Here is an 11,620-nt window from a genome sequence, read left to right on the forward strand (position 1 = left end):
ATGGGACGGTCTAGCCTTCAGAATTGTGTCACCAGCTGTCTCGATGGAGTTTAATAAACTCCGCCGTCTGCTCCTCGCTTGCTAAAATATAACAGGACACTGGAGTACGTTCTCTACCATCTTACACTTCTGTTTAATCAGTTTTCTGTTTGAAGTTTATTCAGCTGTGAAAACTATAACTTTAATCTCAGCAAAACCAACGTACTCAGGAACAAATAAAACACTGGAAATAGCCAAACAATAAAAATTTTAAGTTATCTAAGTGACTTATATACACTCAACAAAAATATAAACGCAACACCTTTGTTACTGCTCCCATTCCCCATGGGATGGACGTAGAGACCTAAAATTCATTCCAGATACACAATATAACCATCCCTCCCAAACAGTGGTCACAAATCAGTCCAAATGTGTGGTAGTGGGCACATCTGCCATATTGAGATAATCCATCCCACCTCACAGGTGTGCCACATCAGGATGCTGATCTGACATCATGAGTAGTGCACAGGTGTACCTCAGACTGCCCACAACAAAAGGCCACCCTGGAATGTGCAGTTTTTTGCGCTATTGGGGGTCTGGGGACCCAGAACCGGTCAGTATCTGGTGTGACCACCATTTGCCTCATGCAGTGCAACACATCGTCGCATGGAGTCTATCAGATTGTCAATTGTGGCCTGTGGAATGTTGGTCCACTCCACTTCAATGGCTGTGCGAGGTTGTTGGATATTCGTGGGAACTGGTACACGCTGTCGTATACGCCGGTCAAGCACATCCCGAACATGCTCAATGGATGACATGTCCGGTGAGTATGCTGGCCATGCAAGAACTGGGACATTCTCAGCTGCCATCTGCCCTGAACAATGTGAACCATGATTCATCCGTGAAGCGCACACCTCTCCAACGTGCCAGACGCCATCGAATGTGAGCATTTGCCCACACAAGTCTGTTACGGCGACGAGCTGGAGTCAGGTCAAGACCCCGATGAGGACGACGGGCATGCAGTTGAGCGTCCCTGAGACGGTTTCTGACAGTTTGTGCAGAAATTGTTTGGTTGTGCAAACCAATTGTTCCAGCAGCTGTCTGGGTGGCTGGTCTCAGACGATCTTGGAGGTGAACCTGCTGGATGTGGAGGTCCTGGGCTGGTGTGGTTACACGAGGTCTGCGGTTGTGAGGCCGGTTGGATGTGCTGCCATATTCTCTGAAACGCCTGTGGAGACGGCTTATGGTTGAGAAATGAACATTCAATGCACGGGCGACAGATCTGGTTGACATTCCTGCTGTCAGCATGCCAATTCCCTCATTGCTTGTGGCATCTGTGGCATTTTGCTGTGAGACAAAACTGCACATTCCAGGGTGGCCTTTTGTTGTGGGCAGTCTGAGGTACACCTGTGCTCTACTCATGATGTCAGATCAGCATCCTGATGTGGCACACCTGTGAGGTGGGATGGATTATCTCAATATGGCAGATGTGCCCACTACCACACATTTGGACTGATTTGTGACCACTGTTTGGGAGGGATGGTTATATTGTGTATCTGGAATGAATTTTAGGTCTCTACGTCCATCCCATGGGGAATGGGAGCAGTAACAAAGGTGTTGCGTTTATATTTTTGTTGAGTGTATTATGATAACCTGGGTAACAAAACACCACGGGGATCTGAAAACAATGTGCCCTCAATGTGTTCTCTTCTAGCTATCGAGCTGGTGGGTAACAGACGTCTCTGAAAACGTCGAAGCAGATATTTGAAGTTTACACAGCTACATTGTCGTGTGAAAATATCTTCAAAGTTTCCCATATGGAAAAGATATATATAAATCTTATAAAGTTTATGTCTTGTGTGAAACTTGTATAAAAAGCATACAAGAGTGAAAACACATAAGATCCCTTGAAAAATTATATAATGAAACTTGTATGTTTTGGATACTTACTAAAACAATATATGAAAGTAATGAGAAAGTGGCCACTTTCATGAGTAAATCATATATGTTTTTACTATTTCTTTTCCATATGGGTAAGTACATGGAGGCAGGACCTCACAGCTGAAGCAAACTCCATAATGTGTTGTTCATTATTATATGTAACAGTATTTTTCAATTATTGTGTTTACCACCATCACGAAGTCACAAATAAAGAGACCACACCATGGTGCATGTTTCAACAAGGAAAGTTTACTGTTCAAAATAATTGATTACACAAATAAACATTTTTCACCTAAATAAATAAATAAATAAATAAATAAATAAATAAATAAATACACGTTTAAAGCAACACAGCAGTGGCCCAATATCAGACAGAATCCCACTCTGTACAGTGAGCAATCATTATGAAGCAGTTTGTTTTATTTTGTGGATTCAAGCTGTTCTTCATATTTTTGGCCACCAGATGTCACCAGAGAGTAGTGATGTGACGTTCTGTATCGAGGCTTCGAAGCGTGTGTCGAGTAATGGAGGGGGCGTTTCCGCGAAGCGCGTATCGAGGCTTGCTTCATTTATGGGAGGAGCTGAAAATGATGACGTCCGAAGCCTCGCTGCCCGGCTGTACCACGTGACTGGTTCAGAAAGCGGTTCGAACTTTGCCGCGAGCTATGACAGCGATATAAACCCCTCAGACCCCATTCAAAATGTGGGCGTTTGATGGAGAGTTGCGGTTAGTGAGAGTTAGAGACAGTTTGGAAAAAAAAAAAAAAAGAAATCGCCTACGACTTGCCACAGTGGAGAAACTGTTTTTTTTTTTAATAAAAACCAATGATGTGTCCCCTAAACACTAATCACTGTCCTTGCCTCAATGTTACAAAAGCACAACCACTGTCCACACCTCACCTCACAGTAAATGATCATTTCCATTTTAGGCGTTTCCAAATGATCATTTCCCATACTGCCAGCATAAATATACACAGTATACTGCCATCACTACAATATAGATGTTTTACACACTCCTTTTGTTGTTGACATTTACAGGCTGTGTGCAAAATGCCACACTCTTCAAATTCATGCCAACTAATATTTTTACGTCCAGTAGGTGTCCTGCTAGAGCAAATGAAGCTTCAAGAAGCTTCGCGTTGGGGGTGAACCAATTGGATGAAAAGCTTCAGTGCTTCATGAGGCTTCATCTGCCCATCACTACCAGAGAGGACTGTGTTGAAAAGCTTCGGGTAATGAGCAGTTTTTCAATACAAGCTTCAGAAAGCTTCATTTAGCCATTACTACTTTAAGGAGTGAAGATTGGACCCAAAATGCAGACACGAATGAAACAAAACTTGATATAAACAAAGTGAGCCTTTTAATACGGCTGATGGAAGAATACTAAGGCAAGGAAAGATTAGCCTAAACAAACAACCTAAACTGGAGAAATTAAAAATACAAAGTTACCTGGGACATGGCAAAGAATTCCAGGCGCCAAAGAATAAACAGAAACACACCGACTAAATACACACAGGAAGCTAATGAGGGAAGTGGGAACACATGGGGAAACAGCTGAAACGAATGAACATAACGGTGTCACAGAAGAAGTGTAACACCAAACTCAATGAACACAGAAACACAGGACCCCTTCAAAATAAAACAGGAAACATAAGGAGACACAGCCATGACAACATGAGCTTGACAACATAAGACAAACAGACATGAACCACATGAAGGCCAAGGGAGATTTAACACAGGGGTAGGAAGACACAAGGGTAATCTAATAAACAAATGAACGAAAACCCAGAGAACTTAACCATAAACATCAAAATAAACTAAAACTCAAAATGCTGGGTCAAAAGACCCAGGATTGTGACAGGCAGAGCTGGACCTTGCTCCCAGCCTCTGGCCTCGCCTACAATGCTCACCTGTGACCATTTACATATTCACCCGCTGGCTTCTCTTCATGAGTGTTGTTCCTCTCACACTACTTAAGACCGCAGGAGAGTCTGCTCCTTCGCTGGATCATTGTGCTAACTACCATCAGTGTAGTTCCGGCTCGCCTAGTGATTCCTTGTGGTTTCCTAGTGTTTTCTCCTAACGACTTTCTCTTCTCCTTGTACAACGGAGCAGATAGGCAAACCTATCTGCTCTCTGATTGGATATTGTGGTTTACGAGGTTAAAAAACTCAGTTCACAACTACACAAAATGCCACAATTGTGGGTATGTGGGCTCAAACCACAATTTGAGCCCACATAGGGAGGTTTAATGAAGCTAGTTTGGATGTGAATTATCATGTGCAATGCTCCAGTTTTACCACATGGGGGCAGTGCTGTTACACACTCAGACAGCAGGACATAATAACAGTGTTGGAGTGTGAAAGTAAAGCAGCTTTTCTCTCAGTGTATGCAGAGGGATTTCTGATGACATCAAACTGTTTGTGTGTCTGTTGTCACAGCAGCAGCCATCAGTGACACCAGCACACAAAAGCAACACAACAGCAGGTTCAGATACTCAGAGCAACCATTTATTTCTAATGTCTGACCAGTTTGTAGTTTGTGTCTGAGTTCAGTTTAAAAAGTTTAAAATACTGATCACAAGTTTCAAACAAACAACATATAAGAACATAAGATGGAAACAAACAGAGTGAAACAGAGTTTGTTTCCTTCCTGGTTTCCTGGTTTTCGTATGTTTGTCACACTTAAATGTTTCAGATCAAACACATTAAAATATTAAACAAAGAAAACACAAACTGAAGTTTGTAAATGAAGATGTTTGTTATTAAGGGAACAAATCCAAAGCTACATCATCCTGATCTGAAACATTTAATAAGTGTGACAAACATACAAAGAACAGGAAATCAGTTTGAGCAGCTGTAATCAAACTGTCAACCTTCACACTTTTTACTAAAACCTTTAATTCTCCACTAACATCACTTTGTATCCACAGTCACTCTAATGGACCCTAGAAAATAAGATAAAACACATTCAAAGACTATTTTGTGTTGAGAAGAAGTTTCTGGCTCTTATTCTATTTTCTAAAGGAGGCAAACAGCAAACAGGACTCTCCAGCTGCCCCGGAGCAGATTGTAATCATTGCTCTAGACGAGCTTCATCATGTTGCAGACACACCTTCATGCTCAGGGCAGCCGTTACCTGTGTGCTCTAAGAGAAGCAGGAAGATTTAGGGTCAGATTTACTAACATGTGGAGCAGCAGCAGCCGCATCACAAAGTTTAGTATGTTATGTATTTGTAATTTTGAGTTTTACATCTCTTGGACAGAGATATCTTTTGCATACTTATAAATGCACCATGTGGTAAGCTGTATACTGTGTCTACTGCTGTATTGACAATAAAGCTCTTGAGTCTTGAATGTGTATCTGTAAGAGTGTCACTGTCAGGAGACGTGTCTGTCATAGTTGCTGCTGGGAGGTTATTACTGGGAGGGAGATGTTATCAGAGTCATCAGAGCTTCATCGGCTCAGAGTCGTTATCGCAGCACCAAAACTTTGTCAGTGAACTGGAATGAGCTGGATCTGAAACAAAGGCAGCTGTTACTGTGTTAGATTCACGTCTGCATGTTGAAACATCTTATTAAAAGTAAAGATGTGGACACACAAAGCTTTGACTGTTTATCTGCACGTCTCAAACACGCCTCCATTTGTCCAGTGACCTGACTGAGCTCAGCCTCCATTCTCTACAGGGAGACGCTCAGAGAGGCTTTCACTTTCATTTCACAGGAACAGCTTTGCTTCTGTTTTACATGCAGGTGCTGCACAGAACACACCCTGTTCAACCTGTTTGTGTGACTGACTGCAGCTCAGACACACTGACACAATATAAATAGGAAAATCACCTCCATCACAAAGAGGAAGTGTACTCAGTTACTCTCCTCTACTCTGATTACAGTCATGTGACTGCTGAAAACCTGATGTGTTCTTGCAGTCAGTGACTCTTAAGGTAAAACTGTAATTCTCACTAATCCAGTCAAGTTTTTTGTCAAAGATTGTTCAGCAGGTAGGAGACGGAACCTAAATGCAGGATTCAGAAGAAAACACAGTAGACACAAAAACACTCACTGACTCTGAGATCAGAGCTCATAAATTCATGTATGTTTGTAACACAGTTTAACACAGAAAGGGGGGAGGAAAGAAAGAAAAACAAACAAAACACCTGGATCACCTGTATGGAGAAAAAAAAACAGAAGAGAAAACAAACAAAACAGAGCAACATAATAAAAACAGCACCATCACAATAAACTAGCTAACATTAGATAACAGTAGATACTAAATATTAAATGTTATTGTGCAGCATGTAAGATCCACAGCGCACAATGTGCTTTGAGGCAGCAGCCAAGAAAGCTGTAGTCCGCGTCTGTGAATACCCATGTGTACACCTGTGTGCATACCTGTGTGGATCAGCATGCTTGTATTCCAAAGGTTTCTCCATGTAATGATCTGCTAGGGAGTGTGGGGAGCCACAGCCCCGTCCTCCAGGGTATGAAGCAGGTATGGAGGAGATCCAAGCCCCAGACATCCAGAGGCCCCAGAGTGCGAGGACCCGAGGAGGACCACCAAAAGGAGGCAACCGTGCCACCCTCCTGGGAAGAGCTGAGCCGAGCCCCAAACGAGAGGTCACCCCGCAGCTACGGAGCAGAGGCCAGAGGGGGTTGCAGTGACGTGCCCGCGGGCTCTGCCGGCAGCCAGCTGTGCCAGAGAGGACCGAGCTTCAGGCCCAGAGGCCTGAGGGCACCCCACCCTCTGGAAGGGGCCCAGCCGGGCCACAGGCGCCAGACCCCGCCAATCCGCTAACCCATCAGGAGTGAGTCAGTACATACATGAGCGCCCAGCCCCAGCCCCAGGAACCAAGAACCACCAACACACCAACGTCTGAGGGCATCGGCCACTGGCAGGGAGTGTGGTGAGTGGATATACCTCCAAGAGCCTGAGATGTTCCCAGAGAGGTTGAGTCTAAGACCCAACCTGACATATAGACAAGGACATACAGGCGCATGCAGACACAAACGTGCATTCACACCCCCTATGCACACAAACAAATACTCGGCACTCACCCAAAAAAACACAAATAGACACTGTACACACATTCACACTCCCCAAACATACTCTATATCCCAGGTCCAGGTACCCCCGCCCCCAGAGGGGCAAACCGTTCCTAGACCCAGGAGATGTAACCCTTCTCTCTTGGGTGGAGGCAAGCGGATCACCTCCTTATCTGCAGTAGCAGGGAGGCCCCGCATCCCAGACTCCCAGCCCCAACGGTTAAATGAACGGGGGTGAGTGAAGACTCCAAACCTCCCTCCGCCCGCTCATATGTAGTGTTGCTGTGTGCTGTTCTAAAGTGCATTTAAAACATAGGAGAGCATGGTTCCTGCTTCCTCTCAGAGAGCAGCACGACTCCTCCCGAAAACCCTTAGTGTCTAAATGCATTTAAAATTGAGGGTAGGGCACCAGCGCCTGAGGTGGGTTGGAGTACACCGACCATCCTCTCGATGCTGTAAAACGTGCCCACCCCCAAGGCCCTATATGTATGTGTTATGTGAGAGTGTGAGTAATGTGGATGTCTAGGTTGCAGAATAAAATTGAGGCACAGGCGGCCAGAAGGGGACAGAGGGGGAGTGCCTCCCCTGCACCCTGGTGACATACCTGCACCCCAAGCCCTGCGTGTGTGGGTGGGTGTGGTGGAGCGGGAAAAGGTAGGCAGCTGAGGATGGGGAGGGAAGAAAGGAAGGGGTAAGCGGCCCCTCCCTGGGGCCAACTCCCCCACTGACCCCAGTAGACACCCCCATACTCTGCAACCCACCAGGGAAAGGGGGCCCAGGCCCATCTGGACCAGGGCCCGCAGCAGCAGCACCGCCCAGCCCCACAGAGTGCGGGGCAGCCCACCCGACCCCACCACAGAGAAAACTGCACCCACCCGATCATCCAATCATCTCCCAGACTATACAAAACAATGGACACCCTGGTTGAGTTCATTCACCACCTCTCCTATATCTCTCCCCACCTGCAGAGTGAGCTTCTGTAGAGAGGAGACTTCCTGCAAAGATGTAACAACCTCCCCATCAGTTAGAGAGCCCCCTTGTTGGGCCGATGCACCAGAGGTCCCCTGCACTGGGGCTTATTAAGCCTTTTCATTGTGTAGCTTGGTCTTTTAAATAACAGAAATTGATTGTTGTTGCTTATGAACACTGACATATGAATCATTCAAGCAAAAAAAGTCTTACAACCAGCAAATAACCCATTTATTTATAATTCTTTTTCTGAGAATTTATACAGTTCAGGTTTGCTGTGCATTGTGCCAAGATTAGATGACCTAATTATACTTTTCAATTGGATATGGCAAAGCAGAAATATAAGTGATTTTAGCTGAGACCACAATATCATCACAATCCAGACTTGAAGAGACATTGTTGTGAACTGGTCTGTTCAGAAGAAAAACCCCCACACTGATATGATTTGAGAATAGCCTTTGTGTATCAAGAACTACAGCAAAAAGGACAAATGCTACATTGTTTACATCTTCGAGCTATTCAAATATGATTTGTGGTACAGCAGCAATCACATAGTACATCAAATAAACTTTCTCTTACACGTAAATCTCCAGATGTTAACTGTCCCTTCTGACTTAAGATAATCACAGTAACACAATCCAGCATTAACTATTTGTAAATACTTATTAACAATGTGAAGTTGAAGATAAGACAGGGTGTAGGTAAGAAATTTACATTATTCACTTCTTGCAGTGTGAGTTGAATAAAACACAGCACACAAACAGCTTCACATTTCCAGATCAGAGAGAGAGAAATATTTACAGATCAGCTACACTACCGGTCAAAAGGTTTAGAACAACCCATTGTTTCCAGTTATTTATTGTAATTCAAGTCATTCAAGTCCAAGCTATGTTAGAACTCCCTCAGGAAAAAAGAAGTAGATGGTAACATGAAGTGAAAACATGGAGTTCCCAGCAATGTTCCGTCTAATTTTTCACGTGTCTGAGCGAACACACAAACTCCCTGAGCGTCCCTTGGATCACTGTGAGCGACATCAGACGTGTGCACTGTGGTCACGCGAGAATCAAATCCATCCAAGTCACATGTTTATTAAAATAATCAAATTACAGCATTTACATTTATGTTAGACTACTTTTAATTAACTGCTTTAGCCCACTTACAATGAAAATTTAAAAAAATCTTGTTCATGACCTGTGTAGGATGTTAACACTATTGGAAGTAAAAATAACTTGAAGTCCAATTTCGAAAACACAACTTTTAAAGCTCTGACTTGTATCATGAGTCTGTGGTCTGGGAGAGAGTCTGTAACTCTGTCTGCAAAATACAGTAAATAATGACCAATGTTGGGCAGTTAATTATATAGTTACTTCTTCAAAAAGTTTGGCAAACAACAAAGTTTTTTGCAGCTATTTTTTATAAATGCAGCCAATGCATTTATAAATAAACGTTTCAAACTATTTACAGAACAATCAGCTGTTCTGCATCAAATTTGATGCCACACAAATTATTTGTGCCACTCCGCCGTCACTCCTAAAACTTCCACCCGTTTCTTAACAACTAGATGCCACGTTGCCATATCATTTTTTGATTGGTCAACATGGAACTTTTTTGGACGAATAGGAAAGGGAGAGGGGGTGGAGTTTGTTTTTGCTCACAGGCTTTCGAGCCTTTTTTCTTATAAAACGCTAGTGATGTGCGATACCACTGATTTCCTTTCTGATCCGATACCAAGTAATATTCAGGGTGGTATCGATGATACTGATACCGATACTCTGTACAAAAACTTATTTTATTCATTGTATCTCAAATCATAGCGTCATAATGATTACAGGACATCAGATTACTCGTTCTTATCACTTAATAATGCAGAGTTCATCATATAGAAATGAAAAAAACTGAAGTTGTGCCTATTTGAACACCTTGCCTGCCTGTCTGTCTCGCCCTAGCAGCACCTGTCCCTGTCCTCCTCTTCAGTTCGCCTCAACACTCGTCGTGTTCTGTGACATGATTTACTCTGAGTTGTTTGACAAGGTTGGTGATGTTGCCACAACCATACATGCGGCAGATGTGTGGGGTTTTGTTGATCAGATGTCCCGATTTTTCCGGGAGAATCCCGGAGCCACCATTCTCCCGAATTTCCTCCCGGACAACAAAATTGAAAAACCATATCGCATAATTCATAGCTCGGCCAGGCCAATTCCAGTTTCCAACAATGGCGGCAGCGACTTAGTTTTAATATCACTTTTATTTCTCTTTCTGGGTCGCAAAAAAAACTTTTAACATATTTTCAGGTGAGAATGTAGCTGTGCAAACTTCAAATATCTGAGCCGACCGACACATCGTCTTCAAACCCCCGCGGTCTTTTGCTACTCGGGTTAAACATGATGTACAAGTCACTTTGATAACTTAAAAATGTTCTTGTTTGGCTTTTTCAGTGTTTTATTTGTTCGTGAGTAAATCGGTTTGGCTGAGATTAAAGTTATTAGATTCGATTCGATTCAATTTAACTTTATTAATCCCTCGGGAGGATTCCTCTGGGTTTTCACACAGCTGAATAAACGTCAAACAGAAAACTGATTAAACAGAAGTGTGAGACGGTCGAGAGTTTATGTCAGCGCCCGGTTGTATTCACCCTCCACCGAGGGAGCTCGTGACGTACTACCCGGCTTTCTTTAGACCGCGAAGACCGGTCCTCAGGTGGAAGCAGCCTCTGAATTTGGACACCCCCGCTGTTTCCGGGCCGGCCAATAATAACGGTGACATTTAACGTATTTTATCCGATAAATAAACACTGTAAAATTTATTTATCACCCCCCACACCCCAACAGCCTTTTTGAATGTCTCCCTAATTCTGAGGTCTCAATGTTGGCATGCGTGGCCACAACACCTCACTTTTTGCCACATGTATCGCAAACCACGTCTCGGCTGTTTGTGGATGTAAAATATGTCCGCAAATTACTCCAATTACGCTCAGCCATTGTTGTGAGTGCGCACGCCAGGGGCTGCAAGACATTTATACAGCCGTATTTTGCACATGACTATGAGAGGCGGAAGAGGAAGTAGTTCCTTTGAATGTAGACAATCCGAATGTTATAGTTTCTTTCCACTGTGTTCCTGTTAATGATAAACTACAAATTTACCCTAAACTACTAAAATATCTAGAACATAAATGACTGGTATCGGAGGAATCGATATTTCAGGATCGATCCGCACATCACTATAAAATGCAGTTTTTACAGTTTCTTCCTGCAGTAAATATAAACAACGATAGTATTCAGGAAGAAAACCAAACATTGCATATTTTTATCATAACTCTGGTTTTACGTGGCCGATCAACACAATTTAAAAACTGGTATAAAGTCCACACTTTTTCCGTCAGTTGTTCCATCTGTCCTGCTCACATCTCCAATGATTGTCCACATTGTCATTAACGTGGCTTCACTCCACATCAGCCACGCTGCTTTGCTCGCTAAAACACCGGTGTCGGCACATAAGGACGCTGTCATAGCCTGTCAACCACGTTGATTAGCTGCGTATATACGAATGTGAATCGCATTATTGGCTGGACTATGGGATAAGGTGGCATCGTTCCCATACAGGAGCAGCCAGTCACTCACTGACTAACACTGCAAAACAGAATTGTTAAAGTATTAATTTTAATTTCAATTCAGGTTAGATTTTTTTGTGCG

The sequence above is a fragment of the Aulonocara stuartgranti genome, assembly GCF_965226115.1.
Source record: "Aulonocara stuartgranti genome assembly, chromosome: 3".
In the NCBI taxonomy this organism is placed as follows: Eukaryota; Metazoa; Chordata; class Actinopteri; order Cichliformes; family Cichlidae; genus Aulonocara; species Aulonocara stuartgranti.